This window comes from Piliocolobus tephrosceles, chromosome 15, assembly GCF_002776525.5.
Source record: "Piliocolobus tephrosceles isolate RC106 chromosome 15, ASM277652v3, whole genome shotgun sequence".
In the NCBI taxonomy this organism is placed as follows: Eukaryota; Metazoa; Chordata; class Mammalia; order Primates; family Cercopithecidae; genus Piliocolobus; species Piliocolobus tephrosceles.
In genome coordinates, this window is record NC_045448.1 from 70,187,032 (window position 1) to 70,207,074 (window position 20,043).

Consider the following 20,043-nt stretch of genomic DNA (forward strand, 5'->3'; position numbering starts at 1 on the left):
TTAAAAAAAAAAAACAGTGCACTACAATCAGTGTGGCATTGTAGAGTGAATGTATTTTTTTTTTTTTTTTTTTTTGCAATAAGGATGAATAGTGAAAAGTATTCTCTAAATGTTTGAAAATGGCTCATTTGAAAATGGACTGGCCCACCTGCAGAGTCAAATGAGATTGCTAAATTGCAGAGCAACGTTTTAATTCAGAGCTTCAAAAAAGGGAGTAATTAAAAAATGTACATTTATGATAACAGGTTGAAAACTGACACAAAACACTTTCTTTAGGTTAAAAACAGATCTTTTCTGGGCTAGGCATGGTGGGTCATGCCTATAATTCCAGCACTTTGGGAGGTCGAAGTGGGAAGATCACTTGAGCCCAGGAATTTGAGACTAGCCTAGGCAACACAGCGAGACCCAGTCTCTACAAAATAATGTTTTAAAAACTTAGCCAGGCGTGGTGGTGTGCATCTGTGGTCCTAGCTACTCAGAAGGCTGTGGTGGGAGAATCGCTTGAGCCCAGGTGGTTGAAGTTGCAGTGAGCCATAATTGGGCCACTTCATTCCAGACTGGGTGACAGAGTGCCCTGTCTTAAAAAAAAAAGTGCATTTTTGAAGATAAATCAGTGTCGTGTGAAAAAACATTTTTTTAAAGATAAATTTTGGCTTTTGCATTTTGTAAAATTCATAAGCCACTTATTAAGTATCTAATTTACAAAGTACGTATTACATCACTGATAAAGTACTTAGTAAATAAATAGCTAAATGCTGATAGAGTCTGATTCAGCAAGCCCGAGTGGGGCCCTGGATCTATTTTTTACAAAAGCCTCACAGACAACACAGATCATCTGCCAGTTTAGGGAACCACTGTCCCAGGATGGGGAAATATTTCAGATCTCTTTGAAATAAGAAGTAGAAACTGCAGTATACTGAGAACACTTAGAATAGAATCAGAGTATCTCTATACATGAAAAACCTCCGTGTGTGCGTATTTGTGTGCACGCGGGAGCGCATATGCACAAGACTAAATTAAATAAACCCTACCAGTGGTTTGGGGGTGGGAGAGGTGGTGAGGAAGTTCACCCATGCTGGCTCTTTTGGTCTAGGGAAGGAAGCTAATGACTTTGCAAATTCCTATTCCCCTAAAAAGACCTGCCACTGGGGGGTGGAGGAGGAATATCATAACCCACATTGTAAATGGCTATTCAAGATCCTGCAGAGAAACCTCTTGCCAGCTGTCTGCTCAAGCTAAAGTTTGAACATTAAAAAAATCAAGTGAAAGACACAAGGTTAGTCCAGACTCCACAAATGGTGTCCAACAAGAAGTGTTGGTCAAAGGGAAGAGAAGAGACAGACTTCAGATGTGGAAATAAAATTTTCTTTTCCAAAGTCATTGCGAACTTAAAGAATGCTGATGTCTAGCATCTCAAAACTCTTCCCTGGAGCTCTGAGGACTCTGTTGCTGGAAGTTAAGACACCAGTGAGAGCCCTATATTACCCCTACAGGGTTATATCTGTAGACGGTGCAGTTACACCCACCGTGATGATGTGTAACTGCCACAGCCACAGAACTCCTGGCAGTAATTCAAATAAAATTCCACGTGAGAGATACCAAAAAGGAACAGAAAGAACCATCAGGAGTCAGGAGGCCTAGTTGGAGTCCGAGTTCCACAAATAACAAGCTATGACCTTGAGCAAGTCACTACACTTCACTGGCCCTCAGTTTCCTTATTTATAAAGTAAAAGTGAGGGACATAAACATCTCTCACCTTTGGAGCTGGATATTTCCTACATTTTGGTGATTCTTCAGGGATACGAAATATACCAACCTCCAAAATTCTATACAGGGATTTGAATTACGAATTCTTTAAAAGACAACATTGCTTTCATACTGGAGGGTGGTGGTGAGCAGAGGACGGAAGCAAATTAAAAGAAGCTCCCTGACAGGTGGGAAGTAGAGGCAGGAATTAGCAAAGCATTACTTCCTTGGGGCTATTCACTCTTTATGCTCCAATCACTCTGATCTCCCTAATATAGGCACATTTTTGAAACCTGAAGGCAAAGAGATTTTCTGTTAAAGATTCTCTGAGTGTTCAGGAAGTTTAATAATTTCCTTGAAAGTCACTCCTTGTATGTCTACTGTACAAGCAGTACAAGTCACTCCTTGTATGTCTACTGTACAAGATCCTCCCGGGTCTCAGCCTCATGGCTGACAGTCCAAAGAGCCCGTTCAGCATCAGAGCTATACCCTTAGTGGGACCAAAGACTCACTCTCTTCAGCTGCCACTTTCTTGATACGTGTACAATTTTTCCATCTGATTCTTGGCCCTGAGTCCCTTTAGAGGCAACTCATTAGGTGCCCAGAGCATTGCGGTTTGTATTTCTATTCTAAGTTGACTTCGTTCCACTTTTTTAAGTTTCTGGATATTTTTTTAAGATACGGATCTTCACCCACAGCACAAAATGTCCACTTAAAAAAATAAAGCGGATTTCTCACTCTTTCTCCTGAATGGAAAAAAAAAAAAATGTCTTAGTTGTCTCTCCAGGTAAACCTGAGGTCTCAGCCATGTTGACAGCCAGCTTCACCTGACCACCCTTCCCTAGTAAGGAACCTCTTCTACAGAATAATTAACCTTCTACACTGCTCTCCAAGCTAATGGGGAACATCTCCTTGGAGCCCTCCACAGCTGCTTCATCTCCCTCCCCAAAAAACCCACCTGCCTCCTTCAAGACAGGCCCTAATGATTCTGGTATAGCTACCTTCTCTCCCTACCCTCTTTAACAATCGAGCATCTTCCTTAAAAAACACAATCAGGGAATCCTAACCAGGCAGGCGTGACTCCTAAGCAGATGGCAGGCCTCATAATTAGGTCATTACATAATACCTCTTCTCTAACTAGCTTCTTTCCACCTCATTCCGAGACTCTGGGTTGATGAGCTTTACACTGTGGTTACTTTAATTATAATTCGCTCTTGGGAACTCGGTAATACCATGTTTTGATAAAAGAAAAGAAACAGGGTAAGAGTATAGGAAAGTCAGAGTTAGAAGGTTGCTTTCAGCTTCAGTTTTGGATAGTCCAGACTTGTACAGGTAACTTTTTCTCTTGGTGCCTTGGTTTCCCAACTTGTTTCAAGTTGGGAACTTGACTCAAGCCCATCCCCAGTTGCACTGGTTCTAATACAGGACTCAAGCATAAATGTTAGATCACATGACATGACTTCTAAGGGACATTACATCACATTTAGGTGTCAGGTCAGGCTCTTGGTGACTCACCATTGAACTAGATTGCACAAGGTGGTGTCCTCACGCACACAGGCAGCGGCTGGTCTCAGTAAGATCCCAGGTCAGCATCAAGTCTTTGAACTCCCTCAACCTTCAACCCCAGGCACTCAGAGCCCTCGATTACTCACCAAGAAATCTAAAGCCTTCCACCTCACTTCCAATGCAGTATCCCCACTCTGGTCTCCCTCCTTCTCCTGGAGCTATCCACACTCTAAAAATCACTGTTCCCTTTGCCCAACAACTACACTGCCATTCTTACCAATCTGTTTTTAGGGATCCTGGGTCTCATACCTGTCTCATATCTGTACGAATAGTCTACAGTGAACAAAAGTCATCTACATACATGTTCCCATTTCCTCATCACAATAAACCCAAGTTATCATTTTGTAGATTCAAAAACTGAGAGATCCAGATAAGTGTTATCCAAAAAAATGACATAAAAACTCAAGCTTTAATTGAGGATTATAAAAAGAGACAATTCTATGAAAAGGAGAGATCTATGATCTCCAACTGGCATAACATATAATGAGAGATATTCTTTTTTAAATTATTTTTTGTAGAGATGGGGTCTCACTTTGTTGCCCAGGCTGGTTTCAAATCCCTGGCTTCAAGCAGTCCTCCTAGCCCGGCCTCCCAAAGTACTAGGACTACAGGTGTGAGCCACTGCGCCCAGCCTGGAGGTATTCTTCAGCTAGAGGTCCATGTCCCCACACCACCTCTGACTCCCCAAGGACCTCTGGTTAACATTTACGTTTGGTCACCAAGTTTTCCAAGTTCTGACACTGGACTGGGATAGTGGTTAGGTCGGCCCGTGGTTCCAATGGGCTGGCCTAGGAGCTTGGTGCCTGCCATCACTGCAATTCTCAGACTCCAATACCTAACACTACCCTCCTCTCTAGAGTCCTGTATCTCTCCTGCATCGTTAGAGGCAAGCCTTGAGTTCTAAAACCTACTGAAAAATACCAGAAACCAAATTTTTTTTTTTTTTTTTTTTTTGAGACGGAGTCTGGCTCTGTCTCCCGGGCTGGAGTGCAGTGGCCGGATCTCAGCTCACTGCAAGCTCCGCCTCCCAGGTTTACGCCATTCTCCTGCCTCAGCCTCCGGAGTAGCTGGGACTACAGGCGCCCGCCACCTCGCCCGGCTAGTTTTTTGTATTTTTTAGTAGAGACGGGGTTTCACCGGGTTAGCCAGGATGGTCTCGATCTCCTGACCTCGTGATCCGCCCGTCTCGGCCTCCCAAAGTGCTGGGATTACAGGCTTGAGCCACCGCGCCCGGCCCAGAAACCAAATTTAAGAATCACTTACCCAAAAAATATGTTTGGACTAGATCAAAAGTTTTACATACAATGTGGCATATGGTCTAGGAAAACAGGATGACCTTTCAGAAGGTAGGCTCCAGGGTTTGATTTCTAGCAATGATATTTGTTTACATAAGCTTGAGAAAGCCACTTAACATCTATAAGCCTCAGTTATTATCCACAGTTTACAGATGTACAAACTTTCTCCCCCAAAGCTATTGAAAAGCACCAAAGAAAAAAATACACAAAAGTGGGCCTAGCACAGTGCTGGGCAAACAACACTTCCCTCCACCTTCCCTCTGGCACCACCCTCTGCCTGATTGGGAAAAACTCCGAAATATATGCAGTCTACAAGAACACTGTGAGATGAACCAGAGGATTATGAACTCATTAAAAAGAAGAGCAAAGAGATCAGGGTGACCACCAGTGGGGCAGGTTTTGTCCAAGCACTACATTTCTAAAATAATCATTATGCAGCTTTTTCAGGCCTTTTCCAGGTGAGATGCTTAAAAATGAACTGAGAACAAAGCAGTCAACTGAAAAGTTGTGGGCCTATGAACCTAAGGCAAAGTGGGTGGTTGAATACCAGGCTGGTAATGAGGCAGAAAGGCAGGCAGGGGACTTTTGGCACAAGGGAACCATGGGCTTTGGAGGCAACTTACCACAGTGTTAAGAGGAACCATTTACAGAGCTTCAGGATCTCAAAGAGGGCCTGGCAATGATAATATTCAAAAGGCTTAAAAACACAAAAGACATCAGGAAACCTGGGTTCCAATTGTGGCTCTTCATTAACCAGCTATGTGATCTAAGGCTAAAAACTCTTCAAAGACAAGCAAAGTATTTTTCTTTGCATTTTCTGAATCACCTAGAATAACAAAGTCAATGCTGGGTAACTCCTGAATGAAGGAGTGTCTGGCTTCTGAGATCTCTGGGCCTTAGTTTCCTCTCCTATATCACAAAAGAGTTGGAAAGATTATCTCTAGAGCCACTCCCAGGCTCATGTTCATTCCATTGTTCTCATTCCATTGAGAAACACAGACAAGTTTCTCAATCCTAACAGCACATCAGAATCACCTTGGAAATTTTTAAAAAGATAATTCTCCAGTTTCCCAGCTGGAACCTACTGAGATTCAAAATCCTGAGGGTGGTGGGTTTGGGGTGGGGGGGTGGGCGGGTTTAAAATCTACACAGGTGAGCCTAATAGGCAGCTAGCTGTGAGAACCAATGCACCATGCTTTCAAATGCTTCAAGGAACAAGGGACTTGAGGCTGGGTCCTTCTTCCATATTTCCTGCCTTTCTGCCCAAATCAGCAGCCTTCATTTTCTTTTTCTTTTTTTGAGACACAGTCTCACTCTGTCGTCCACGCTGGAGTGCAGTGGCGCAGCTCACTGCAAGCTTTGCCTCCCAGGTTCACGCCATTCTCCTGCCTCAGTCTCCCAAGTAGCTGGGACTACAGGCGCCCACCACCGCGCTGGCTAATTTTTTGTACTTTTAGTAGAGGTGGGGTTTTACCATGCTCTCGATCTCCTGACCTCGTGATCCACTCGCCTCAGCCTCCCAAAGTGCTGGGATTACAGGCGTGAGCCACCGCACCCGGCCAGCAGCCTTCATTTTCTAAAGTAAACCTGCCTCATTTCTTTTCCTTAAAGAAAAAAAGACTTAAAGAGACGGTCTTGTTCTGTTGCCCAGGCTGAAGTACAGTGGTATGATGACAGCTCGATGCAGCCTCGACCTCCTGGGCTCAAGCAAATCCTTCCATCTCAGCCTGCCGAATAGCTGGGACTACAGGGGCTTGCCACCATGCTCAGCTAATATATATATATATATAATATGTAATATACATAATATATTATATCATATTTATATTACATGTTATATATAATTATATATTATATATATTTATATTTTATATATATATTATATATATATTTTTGAAATGTTGTTTCACTCTTGTTGCCCTGGCTGGAGTGCAGTGGTGGGATCTCGGCTCACAGCAATCTCTGCCTCTTGGATTCAAGTGATTCTCCTGCCTCAGCCTCCCAAGTAGCTAGGATTATAGGGGCATACCACCAGGCCCAGCTAATTTTTGTATTTTAAGTAGAGACGGGGTTTCGCCATGTTGGCCAGACTGGTCTTGAACTCCTTGACCTCAGGTGATTGACCTGCCTCGGCCTTCCAAAGTGCTGGGATTACAGGCGTGAGACACCATGCCCAGTCGCCCAGCTAATATTTTAAAAATTTTTTGTAGAGACAGAGTTTTACTATGTTGCTCAGGCTGGTCTTGAATTCCTGGGCTCAAGTGATCTTCCTGCCTTGGCCTCCCAAAATGTTGGAGTTACAAGCATGAGCCACCGTGCCTAGCCTCATTTCTTTTTTCTTTTTTCAAAAGTTTTTGTAGAGACAAGGTCTCACTATGTTGTCCAGGCTGGTCTTGAACCCCTGGTCTCAAGCGATCCTCCTACCTCAGCCTCTCCAAAGTGCTGGGATTACAGGCATGTTCTACCATGTCCAGTCAAACCTGCTTCATTTCTAAGGAGCAAGACTTTGGAGTTAGATAAGGGTTCAAATCCCAAAGCCAACACTGCATAGTAACATGACCTGAGCTCACATATAAAATGAGCAACCATCCCCTATTCCACAGAGTGAAGATTATGTGAGACAGCATCATAAAGCATCCGGCACACATCCAAACACAGAGGCTCTTAACAAATGTTCATCCCTATCTCCTCCACCCCCTTCTTTCCTAAGTAAGGCCCATCAGGTGGGTACCTGACATCACCTGCACCTTCAGAAAAACTCTAGTTATGGCACCTTCAGAAAAACTATGGCACCTTCAGAAACTCTAGTTTCTGCACCTTCAGAAAAACTCTAGAACTTTTGCTGATATAGGACACGCTCCACTTTCAGTATTTGTCATGGACATCAGTTTCCCCATCCCTTATAGTAAGAAAGAAGAGAAAACCCATTCTTTTAACTAAGAACTCCCTCTCTGTTGTAACCATTTGTTTCAGCAATAGGTGGCTTCAGGTGATGCAGGTATCCAGAAATCCTACCCTCCAAATGATCAAAGCAGGCCTAGTCCTGGATGCCTGTGACATCTGAGTGTATCTGAAACCATCTGTGGGTGCTGAGCCAATTGCATCATTTTGTTACTCCTTAGTTCTTACATTTGTTTTATACTTGCTACCACAGCTACATGATTTTTTTTTTTTTTTTTTTTTTGCTTTTTTTAATGGAGGTTTTTATGATGTCTCCTTTAAACAGGCTGGTCTTATTGAGTTCCTCTGCATTATTTATTTTTATCCAATGGCACACGTGATCTGTGGATCAAGGTTTACTATTGTTAGGACTATCCCAGTACATTATGTAGGAGAATATTTTATAAAGAGCTCAATCTGGATCCTCTACACAATAAATGAAAGAACTGCTACCAAAAAGGCAGCCTCTGATTTTCAAAAGAACTTCCGTTGCTTTTTAGATGCCTTTTAGAATAGAAGGAATCCATCTTGAGAGATATATAAACAATATGCTCACATGGTTCACATGAAGTCAGTCTTCTTTCCGAGCCTGATCACAAGGCCATGCCTAGTGTCAGCTGGGGTTAAAGATCAAAGTTCAGGTGAGAAACCAGAGTTTTCACTGAATCCCTTGGTCAGAGATGTGGCCGACTGGAGAGGAGGTGCACAGTCCTTAGACCAGGAAACAAGGTGGCACTAGGTGGAGATGGGTCAAAGTCAGGAAATAAACTGAACAGAGTTCCAGAAAAGCAGTGAAGCATATACAGGACAAAGTTGAAAATATAATGATTGGACTCTGAAATCAGGTAGCAGTCAAGCAACGAGGCAGAGTCAAGACCTAGAAAGGTCAGCAGGAAAAGGAGTACTAGGGACTGTGAACAGAACGGATGCAACACTGCAACTCAAAGAAAGTAAAGGAGTATTGGGGCCAGGTGCAGTGGCTCACGCCTGTAATCCCAGCACTTTGGGAGGCCGAGGTGGGCAAATCACCAGAGGTCAGGAGTTCAACACCAGCCTGACCAATATGAGGAAGCCCCCGTCTCTATTAAAAATACAAAAATTAGCCGGGCATGGTGGCGCATGCGTATTTGTAATCCCAGCTACTCGGGAGGCTGAGACAGGAGAATCTCTCGAGCCCGGGAGGAGGAGGTTGCAGTGAGCCGAGATGGTGCCACTGCACTTCAGCCTGGGCAACAAAACGAAATTCCATCTCAAAAAAGAAAAAGAAAAAGAAAGTAAGGGGGTATTGGGTCCGAAAAGCTGATGGAAGTGTCCTGAAAGCCGAGAGCAATCCCTAGGAATGATATTCCTTGAGCGTTCAGGTATAGATAACAAAGCACCTGGAGTAGGAGTCAGGCACAGGGAAGTGAGCAGCTCCTACTTTGTTTTAAGGTAGCTCCATTTTATCTCCACAGAAGAGCAAGATAATAAAAAGAGAACATGGTCCAACTGGTTCTGATTAAAAAAAAAAAAAAATCATAGAAACTAGCTCTGCTAGGTCAGGGAATAAGTCAAAAAACCTCTGAATGGCTCTGCTCACTAGGGACAACCAGCAATGGAAGCCAGACAGGAAGATAAGCTGGGAGCTTCTCTGTCACTGCACGAGCTCAGGTAAAAACAAGACTCAATCCTCTTCCTCCAGCAGAGCACATCATGTCATTCTCTACAGTCTCCACACACTAGACAAGGCGCATTAACTTCCTAGTCACTTCAGTACATATCAGAAATGTGAAAAAAGAGGCCAACTGGAGCCTGCCCCTAAACCACCCAGTTTTCGTTGGTATTATGACAAAGCCCTCTCCGTAGCAGCAGAAATGCTAAGGACGTTGGGGGCTTTGGTTAGCAAAGATGCCTGAGAACAGAAGAGAGCACGCATTCCAAGAAAGCTATACAGAGAAACTGTTTTGATCAGTCTGTACACCCACCCCCAGACTGCCATTCCGCAGTGCCTGTCCTTCCTGGAGGACAGAGCCAGGGCAGGAGTGATTCAGCATAAGCCATCCCCACTAACCTTGTACACAGCCTACTTAATATAGCAGGCTTAGATGTCTCAATACTTTAACTGGCAACACTGAGATTCTGCATATTGCAGATATAGAAGCAAATCAAAAACCATTTTTAGATTTGCACAATTTTTCTAGTTAGGATTCCCAATATCAATACATACTATCTTTGGCTTAACCATCTACTAACTGGAAAAGTCTCAACCTCTCTAAAGTTTCATTTTCACAGTTGTAAAATGGGAATAAGTATATCCTAACAATCTTAAAATTAGTAGGAAAATCAAATGAAAGAAATCATGAGAGATTTAATATGGCAACAAAATGTACTGTGTCTTCCAATCTCCATTCCCACCTCCCCAAAACACAAACTTTATTGGAGTGATAAGACATGAGACAATGTGAAAAAATATAAGCCTACATCAAGCATCTACTACGGAAAGATGAATGTTAGCTGGATTGGTAGGGAAAGTGTTTTGGGGAATAGATTTCAGATGATTTCTGAAAGACTCGTAAGATTGGAAGAGGCAAATCTCTTTTCTAGGTCCATATTGCATGGAGCATTTATTTAAACTGTAGTTAGAATATCTACAGTTAAGGAGTTAACATTATAAATATCACCAGGCCGGGCGCGGTGGCTCAAGCCTGTAATCCCAGCACTTTGGGAGGCCGAGACGGGCGGATCATGAGGTCAGGAGATCGAGACCATCCTGGCTAACACGGTGAAACCCCGTCTCTACTAAAAATACAAAAACTAGCTGGGTGAGGTGGCGGGCGCCTGTAGTCTCAGCTACTCGGGAGGCTGAGGCAGGAGAATGGCGTAAACCCGGGAGGCGGAGCTTGCAGTGAGCTGAGATCCGGCCACTGCACTCCAGTCCGGGTGACAGAGCAAGACTCCGCCTCAAAAAAAAATAAATAAATAAAATAAAATAAATAAATAAATAAATAAATAAATATCACCACAATCACTCTTTATGACTTTTAGAAATATGGAGATTTAGGCACAAAGTGGAGAAAGAACTCAATTCAAAAGGTCACAACAGCAAAGAAGAAAACGAAACCCAGTTCAGCACCCAAGCTCAACAGGAGCATGAAATAACTGGTGATCAGTCAAAACCAGTAAAGTCTACTGATCAACACCACTGTGACCCTACCCAAGAGATTTACCATATGCCACCAAGGCATGGAAGTATCATTCCTATAAACCATGGTAAACCAGGGAAAGAGAAATCAGACTATGTTTTAGGATGAAGTCTTCATAAAAGACTCATAAATCACTTTATTCTGGAGCCAAGGGGGTTGGTTTAACCAACTTTACATATATATATATATATATTTTGTCACCCAGGCTGCAGTGCAATGGCGTGATCTCAGCTCGCTGCAACCTCTGCTTCCTAGGTTCAAGCGATTCTCCTGCCTCAGCCTCCTGAGTAGCTGGGATTACAGGTGCACACCACCACGCCTGGCTAATTTTCGTATTTTTAGTAGAGACGGGGTTTCACCATTTTGGTCAGGCTGGTCTCGAATTCCTGACCTCGTGATCCGCCCACCTCAGCCTCCCAAAGTGCTGGAACTACAGGCGTGAGCCACTGAGCCCGGCCTGTTCTCTATTTCAAACCGCAAAGACCACAGCCAGTTTAATGGAGCTTAAATTGCAAAGTTGGAACAAGATGTCACCAAGGCATCTGCTGACAATTTTCCTAACATTTTTATTAGTAACTCCCAGTTACCCTCTCCTGGTTCTTCTAGTCCACAGAGAGGTCAATAAGAGCAAATGAGGAAGTGAAGAAGAAGAACCAAGATCTTTTGTTGCAGTTTGGAATCCAAAACTGCAACAAAAGGAAGACTGCTCCAAATTCCCAGTTTCTCCAATGTCTAGACTAGAATACAATCTTCAAGAAATGGTCTACTTGAGTATTCCATTCAGCCAATGACTGGTCTCTTGTCCTGCCAGTGTTTCTTATTGGGTATTGCCTCAACCCACTTTAAGGTTTATCATACCACTGCTTCTCAAGAGAGGCTAGTTTTGACCCAAAGAGGGCAAGGGGCAATATCTGGAGACATCTTTGGCTGTCACAACTGGGGAGACAAGGGGTGCTGCTGGCATCAAGTGGGCAGAGGTCAAGGGATGCCCATAACCTAGTAATGCACAGGACAGTCCCTCACAACAGCGGTCTATTTAATAAAAATGTTTGCAACTTCTGATTTAAGTGTCGAAAATAAAACTGTAAAACTACTAAAAGAAAATTACAACTGTACTATAACTTTGGAGGTAGAGACGGTTTTCTATAAACATAACATGAAAAGAGTAACCAAAAATTTGATTCATTTCTTCCTCATTAAAATGTGAAACTTCTCTGTGGCAAATAAAACAAAACCCACAAAGTTAGCGGCAACTGAAAAACAGTTTCAACATCAAAAATGTTACACAAAATTCAATAAAGTTCTACCCTGAGATTGACAGTTCTACCCTAGATTCACAGATTTGGCTTATGATAATTGGATTCATTTAACATCTCTTCTTCAGATTATGAGGCATTTCTTCACATTCATGAAGACTTACATGAATTTTGTACACTCCATGAACAAGTGAGTATCTTAAGGCTCATCATGCCTGTGTACTGAAGAGTTACTGTGTTAAGTTCTTCTCTTACAGAACCAGTGGTTTGCTAGTTTATAAGCCTGAATAACTTTATGCATCACATTCCCTAAAATGAATTTTCTCATTGACTTTAGTTTCTACTGCTGTTTGCATTTTTAGTATTAAAGACTAAATTACATAAACATTAATTTAAATTATAACATCAAATATTGGCAAGAGTATAGTGAAACAGAAGTGTGCTTTGATAATATACATTGGAAGCATTCAGAAAGTAGACATCCATTGATCCAACAATTATTTTGGGACTCTGATGAAATATAGAAGTACGTATATTTAAAGATGCTTTATGCAGTGTTAATAACCAAAGTTGGAAATCTAAATATTTAGCACTAGGAAATTGACTAACTAGATTATGGTATATCCATGCAGCCTTAAAATAAACATCTATACTCAGTGATATGGAAAAATGTTCACAACATATTATTGAGTTTTAAAAAACAGGCTTTACAAAATAGTTAAGAGGGTATACTTTTTATTGTGTCTTTTTACCCAAGTAAATTTTTTTTAAATAAAAAAGCAGGCTTCATGTTCTCACACATAAATTTGGTATATATATTATATAACATGTATTTTATGTAATATGCAAATATATCTTATTATATACTATCTTTATACATAGAAAAGGGCTGAAGAGCTAAATACCATACCAACGTGTTACAAGTAATTAAATCTATGGGTGATATGAGCAGTTTTATATGTTTTTTCTTTCATGTTTCTAAATATTTACAATTAATGTGAATTAGTTGCAGTAAAAGTTTTCAAGATAAGCTACTATTTACATCTCAATGCTCCAAACTGCATACTGGATAAAATTCCACCTTTTCTAGTTAACTGGAGAAATCATTACAAACATTTATTACCCGTTTTTCACTCAATGCTGGGATGCCTCAGAGGCTACTAGAGTATACGATGCTGCTTCCCTCACTCATTAGGTAGCTCCAGACTGCAATTCTTTTAACATTTCTGTCTTTGACCTTAGTGGCTCTTGCCATTGTTCACTACTGTCACGTTGGTGTCCTTCTCCATTTTAATGTATTGCTTTTAATTCAACAGTAAATCAAAAGTATAAGAACTCATTAATAAAAATGAGAAAGAAAAAAAGACTGAGGGAGGGGACAGAGTCTCTCCTAAGGTACAAGTTGGAATCGGCTTTTGTGAGCAATTTCTACTGCCCCCAAATTTTTCTTTGGGAAGGGGAGGGGAGGTAGTGGTATATCTCTAAATTCAAAGCAAGGTTTTAGCACAATTGTTCAACTGTCTCCACCGTAACACATACATCCAAAGACATTCAAAAATAAGACATATGCCCATGGACATCTGGCGCCCACGTAAGGGCTTTAGTTCAAGCAGGAGGATCCTGTGGACTGTATGTAGTCCCTTAGGGCAAGAGCTGTACCTCCACGTAATTCTTTGCAACTCAAGAAAACTTATCGAAATTTGAAGGACAGTCATGTTATCATGAGGATAACTTTGAACTTACTTGTTTATTTATATGAATGAATTTCAAAATAAATGATTTGCAATTCAGTGCTTTATACTTAACCACATGACAGAGGTGTGTGGTAACAGCATAGCAGAGAGCCATGTTTTCATGGTTACTACTGCCAGGAATGTGGCTGTTGAAGAAATAGAACACTACTATGTCTAATTACCACAGGCCGAAAGTGAGGCCTCTTGTACCAAACAGTAAGCCAGGTTGTGAATGCAAAGAAAATGTTCTTGAAGGAATTTTTTCTAAGTGAATATAAACTCAAGATTTTATTGTCTTCATAATAAAAGAAAAGGTAGGCCGGGCGCGGTGGCTCAAGCCTGTAATCCCAGCACTTTGGGAGGCCGAGACAGGCAGATCACGAGGTCAGGAGATCGAGACCATCCTGGCTAACACGGTGAAACCCCGTCTCTACTAAAAAATACAAAAAACTAGCCGGGCGAGGTGGCCGGCGCCTGTAGTCCCAGCTACTCGGAAGGCTAAGGCAGGAGAATGGCCTAAACCCGGGAGGCGGAGCTTGCAGTGAGCCGAGATCCGGCCACTGCACCCCAGACTGGGCGACAGAGCGAGACTCCGTCTCCAAAAAAAAAAAAAAAAGAAAGAAAAAAGAAAAGGTAACACTTAGAACTGGACCACTTAGCCCTTTCTCTTCTTATCTCCTCCCAGTTTAGAATGCTTGCCTCTTTTAATAGCCAGCATTCTCTCAGATCTGCAGTTGGGCTCAACACACTCAAGCCTTAGCACAATCTTCTTTGTAGTTTTAGCCTTTTTCCAGAAAATCGGCTTAGTTTGCCCACCATAGCACTGTGCTTCCTGTAATAATGCCGCTTTCCCTGGGCATACAGAGAATCCTTGCCCTTCTTTACTGTGTCACTTTGTGGGGTTGGTGCTTGCCACACTTCTTACAAAAGTCCAGCGGGTTTTAGGAATGTTCACCATGTTTGCGTGAGCACTATCAGCATGGAAAAAGTTAAGATTTTGTTTCTTTTTGTTTTGTTCGTTTTTGAGATGGAGTTTCACTCTGTTGCCCAGGCTGGAGTGCAGTGGTGTGACCTTGGCTCACTGCAACCTCTGCTTCCTGGGTTCAAGCGATTCTCCTGCCTCAGCCTCCTGAGTAGCTGGGATTACAGGCACGCACCACCACACCTGGCTAGTTATTTTTGTATTTTTAGTAGAGACGGGGTTTCACCAAGTTGGCTAGGCTAGTCTCAAACTCCTGACCTCAAATGATCAATCCACTTTGGCCTCCCAAAGTGTTGGGATTATAGGCGTGAGCCACCATACCCAGCCTCTTGAAGGAAATTTGAAGGGCTACATGAATGATATGGATAAAGTTTTAGTGTGCTGGATACAAGATCGAACCAGCCAAAACATTCCCTTAAGCCAAAGTCTAATCTAGAGCTAGGCACTACTAACTCTCTTCAATTCTATGAAGGCTGAGGAGGTAAGGAAGCTCCAGAAGAAGTCTGAAGCCAGCAGAGGTTGGTTAATGAGATTTAAGGCAAGAAGTCATCTCTATTACATAGAAGTGCAAGGTGGGGCAGCAAATGCTGATGTAGTTGTAGCAAGTTAACTATAAGATCTAGATAAGACCATTGATGAAGATGGCTTCACTAAACAACAGATTCTCAACAGAGATGAAAAGCCTTAAATTGAAAGAAGATGCCATCTAAGACTTTCATAGCTAGAGAGGAGAAGTCAGTGCCTGGCTTCAAACCTGAGAAGGTCAGGCTGACGCTCTTGTTAGGAACTAATGCACCTGGTGACTTTAGGTTAAAGCCGATGCTCATTGGCCAGTCTGAAAATCCTAGGGCACTTAAAAGTTATGCTAAATCTATTCTGCCTGTGCTCTACAAATGGAACAACAAGGCCTGGATGACAGCACATCTGTTTACAGAATGGTTAACTGAATAATTTAAGCCCACTGTAGACTTACTACTCAGGAACAAAAAATTCCTTGCAAAACATTACTGCTCCTTGACAATGTACCTAGTCATCCAAGAGCTCTGATGGAGATGCACAAGGAGATTAATGTTTTCATACCTGCTAACACAACATACATTCTGTACACGCTGTAGCTCATGGATCAAGGAGTAATTTTGACTTTCTTTTCTTTTCTTTTTTTTTTTTTTTTTTTGACACAAAGTCTCACTCTGTTGTACAGGCTGGAGTACAGTGGCATAGTCTTGGCTCACTGAGACCTCGGCCTCCCGGCTGCAAGCAATTCTCCCCACCTCAGCCTCCCCAGTAGCTGGGATTATAGGCAGCTGCCACAACGCCCAGCTAATTTTTGTATTTTTACTAGAGACAGGATTTCACTATGTTGGCCAGGCTGGTCTCGAACTCCTGACCTCAGGTGATCCGCCCACCTTAGCCACCCAAAGTGCTGGAATTACAGCAGTGGGCCACTGTGCCTGGGGAATTTTGACTTTCAAGTATTATTATTTAAGAAATACATTTCATAAGGCAATAGCCGCCACAGACAAGAGATTCCTCTGATGGATCTGGGCAAAGTAAATTTAAAACCTTCTGGAAAGGACTCACCATCTTAGATATCACTAGGACCATTCATGCTTTTCTGGAGCATGGCAGGAGCTGAGCAACCAAACCTCAGGGAGTGGGCCTCTGTGACTAGCAGTTCCCTGCTCAGGTGAGTGCTGGAGGAGCCTGGTGGGGCCGTGGGCGATGCGGAAGAATGCTGGGGTATGTGGTGGTGAGTCCAGGCTGAAGCTCCATGTTGGCCACCTTGTATTGTCCCAGGGTGCACTCTCTGCCTTCCACTGCCCACAGGAGTGGCTGGGGGTTTTTGCCATGGTGGCGGGGGAGTAGAAGGTGAGGGTGTTACCAGGGCCTATGTTTAGGAGGTGGCTGTTTTGTTAGGAAAAGCTACTACAAAGGGAAATATTACCAAATGGTGTCTTTTTATTTTATTTTTTTCTGTTTTCATAGTGTTCACAGCAAATCTGAGTGTTTTACTTAAAGCGTGGAATACAGAAAACAACAAAAAACTTCAGCTAGTGCTTTAATCTCATCTGAAATTCTACAGGTGTGTTTTATAAGGCATATATGGCAGAATTTTAAGCCAATCTGAGATTCTCTGTTTTTTGGTAGCATTATTTTTGAAAACTACATACTGCTAAATGTTCAACTGGTGAAACTGAAAGTATTTCATTGACAGGAAATTAATCAAGAGGAAGAACCTGCAGCTCGCACGCTTCTGAGCTGCTATGGATGGCTCCGGCTCTCTGGACAGCCCTTCCAAGTAGGATGTCACAAGGATCCCTCACATGGGATCTCCTGTTGCTATTGCTCCTGAGTTTCCTTGTGATGTGTTACCTCAGCCTTCCTCCACTACAATGTGACAGAACATGTAAACTGGATGTGCTTCTGGAGTATGAGACAATTTACAGACAATACCTTCGCTTTGCATTTTGAGAGCATTCAAACTGCTCTCATCAAAACCCATTTCTGTACCCAGTGCAATGGCTCATGCCTGTAATCCCAACACTTTGGGAGGTTAAGGCAGGAGGATCACTTGAACTCAGGAGTTCGACACCAGTCTGGGCAACAGAGGGAGATTCCATCTCTACCAAAAAAAAAAAAAATTTTTTTTTTTTTTAAACAGCCAGGCATGGTGGCATGCGCCACTAGTCCCAGCTACTCGCTGGGAGGATCACTTGAGCCCAGAAGGTCAAGGCTGCAGTGAGCCATGATCATGCCACACTGTATTCCAGCCTGGGTGACAGAGTGAGATCCTGTCTCAAAATCAACCAACCAACCAACCAACCATTTCTCGTCATCCCAGTAACCCCCATCCCTCAAATATGAAAGCCACGCAGGCCACTGGAGTTACTTGAGATGAAAAAAAAATGTTGGTGGAGATAAGAGATTCTTACGTTATATCTGAAAGGGAAGACAAAATGTTAGCACTGTGCTTAGAGGGTGAACGCCTTCTTTATGGTGACATAATGCAACCAGATGTTTTGGATACATATAATAACATGACCTTGAAAACCATTATGGTATTCAGGTGGGTAACTGAGTTTTGCCCCAATGCCAAGTACATCATGAATACAGACACTGATGTTTCCATCAGTATTTGAAATGTAGTAAAGTATCCTTCAAACTGAAACCAGAGAAGTGTTTCACAGGTTATCCTCTAAGTAACCATTATTCCTACAGAGGATTTCACCAAAACCCCCATATTTTATACCAGAAGTATCCTTTCATGGTGTTCCCTCCATACTGCAGTATGTTGGGTTATATAATGTCCAGAGGTTTGGTGCCAAGGATCTATAAATGATGAGTCATGTAAAACCCATTAAGTTTGAAGACGTTTATGTCGGGATCTGTTTGAATTTCTTAAAAGTGGGTATTTATACTCCAGGTTCTCACTCTAGTGCCCAGGCTGGAGTGCAGTGGTGTGATTTCAGCTCGCTGCAACGTCTGCCTACTGGGTTCAAGTGATCCTCCCACCTCAGCCTCCCGAGTAGCTGGGACTACAGTGCACACCACCACACCCAGATAATTTTTGTATTTTTTGTTGAGACTGTGGTCCTGCTATGTTGCCCAGGCTGGTCTCAAACTCCTGAGCTCAAGTGATCCACTTGCCTCAGCCTCCCAAAGTGCTGGGATTATAGGTGTGAGACGCTACATCCCACCCCTTTTCTTTTTATGTAGAGTTGATGTGGATGTCTGTCAACTCAGATGTGTGATTGCAGCCCATGACTTTTCTTTCAAGGAGATCATCACTTTTTGGTAGATTATGCTAAGGAACATCACACGCCATTATTAACTTCACATTCTACCAAAAGCCTGGAGACGGACATGACACTTTGTGGAAAGTGTTAAAGTTGTGGAAAATTCATGGGGAGGTCCGTGTGCTAGCTTACACTGAACTGAAACTCATGAAGAACCCACAAACTAGAAACTGGAGGGTTAAGGTAGGATTTATTTTGACAAAATTCAAGTCAGGCTCTTTAAAGATGATATTCAAAAGAATTAAATATAAAGTAATTGGTGGTTTTTGCTAATGAAACTAATAAGACCAAACAATTTGAACATGTCCATAGACTAGAATTTCTTAAAAGTGACAGTGAATTATAAGCTCATTAGTCCATAATAAGAAAGCAATGTAGAGTTTTATTTAACAATCTAGTCACTTAATTCTGTGTATAACTTATGTGGATTACTAATTTAAAAATATATATAGTTCTGTGTAAGAAAAAAAACTTCACTGAAATTATATCAAACACAATTTCATCTGTTTTTGGTCATTTAGAAGGTCCTTCACGATGTTGCATTATTTCAGAGTTATCAATTATTATTCAATATTACCTCACACTTTCTGGGTCTGTAAATGTTATGACAGTTTCAATACCATATAAATAGAATAGCAAATCACTCTTTACATCTGATGCTTTTCCAGTTATTTCACTGATAATTATTGATAGTTCCATTAATGTAAAGTCTTAGGTTGTCATTGTGTGTCAGTAATCTCTTGGACTTTGTTAAACATTTTACTGTGGTAATAGAGAGAGAATTAAAGCAAAAAAAGCCTGAATTATTGCCTTGTTCTTAAAAATATAGTCTGCAATGTGTGTGTGTGTGTGTTTGTTGTTGTTGTTTTGAAACGGGATCTCACTCTGTCACGCAGGCTGGAGTGCAGTGGTATGATCACGGCTCATTGTAGCCTTGACCTCCCAGGTGCAATCGGTCCTCCCACCTCAGCCTCCTGAATAGTTGGAACTACAAGTGTATGCCACCACATCCAGCTAATTTTTTTTTTTGTGGAGACAGAGTCTCACTATGTTGCCCAGGCTGGTCTTGAACTCCTGGCTCAAGGGATCCTCCTTCCTTGGCCTCCCAAAGTGCTAGGATTACAGGCATGAGCCACTGGGTCCAGCCTCCCCAATGTTTTTAGATGTCACTGTCTCATTTTTCCACCTGGAAATTAGGAATAATATAGAATGCATGCAGTATGTTTCCTTTTGGAAAGTACTTTGAAGACAAAAAAGAAAGGAGAGAATACGGTGGCTAGAATATTATGAATATTCCAGGATTGAGTTGGAAAGAGAAGACTGAAGATCAAAGTTGCATTCTTAATCTGTCTCTAACAATCAGTTTTTTTGTACTAACAATCAGTTTGTGAATAAAGAGGAAAAAAGGAAAAAGGAAAAAAAATTCATGATTCATGAGAAGTCAAAATACCAACATTAATAGGAGTTTGGAAGAAGCTGATTCCAACTTTCATGGATGACTTTGAGGGGTTCAAGACTTCAGCAGAGGAAGTAACAACAACTACAG

At 42.1% G+C, this 20,043-nt stretch overlaps 1 protein-coding gene and 1 pseudogene across 6 annotated transcripts in view; one reads left to right on the forward strand and one right to left on the reverse strand.

Annotated features, from left to right (window-relative positions):
* Positions 1–20,043, reverse strand: part of AAK1 (AP2 associated kinase 1) — a 181,693-nt gene that overhangs the window by 117,971 nt on the left and 43,679 nt on the right. The window lies entirely within an intron of this gene.
* Positions 16,969–18,532, forward strand: LOC111550472 (annotated as a pseudogene).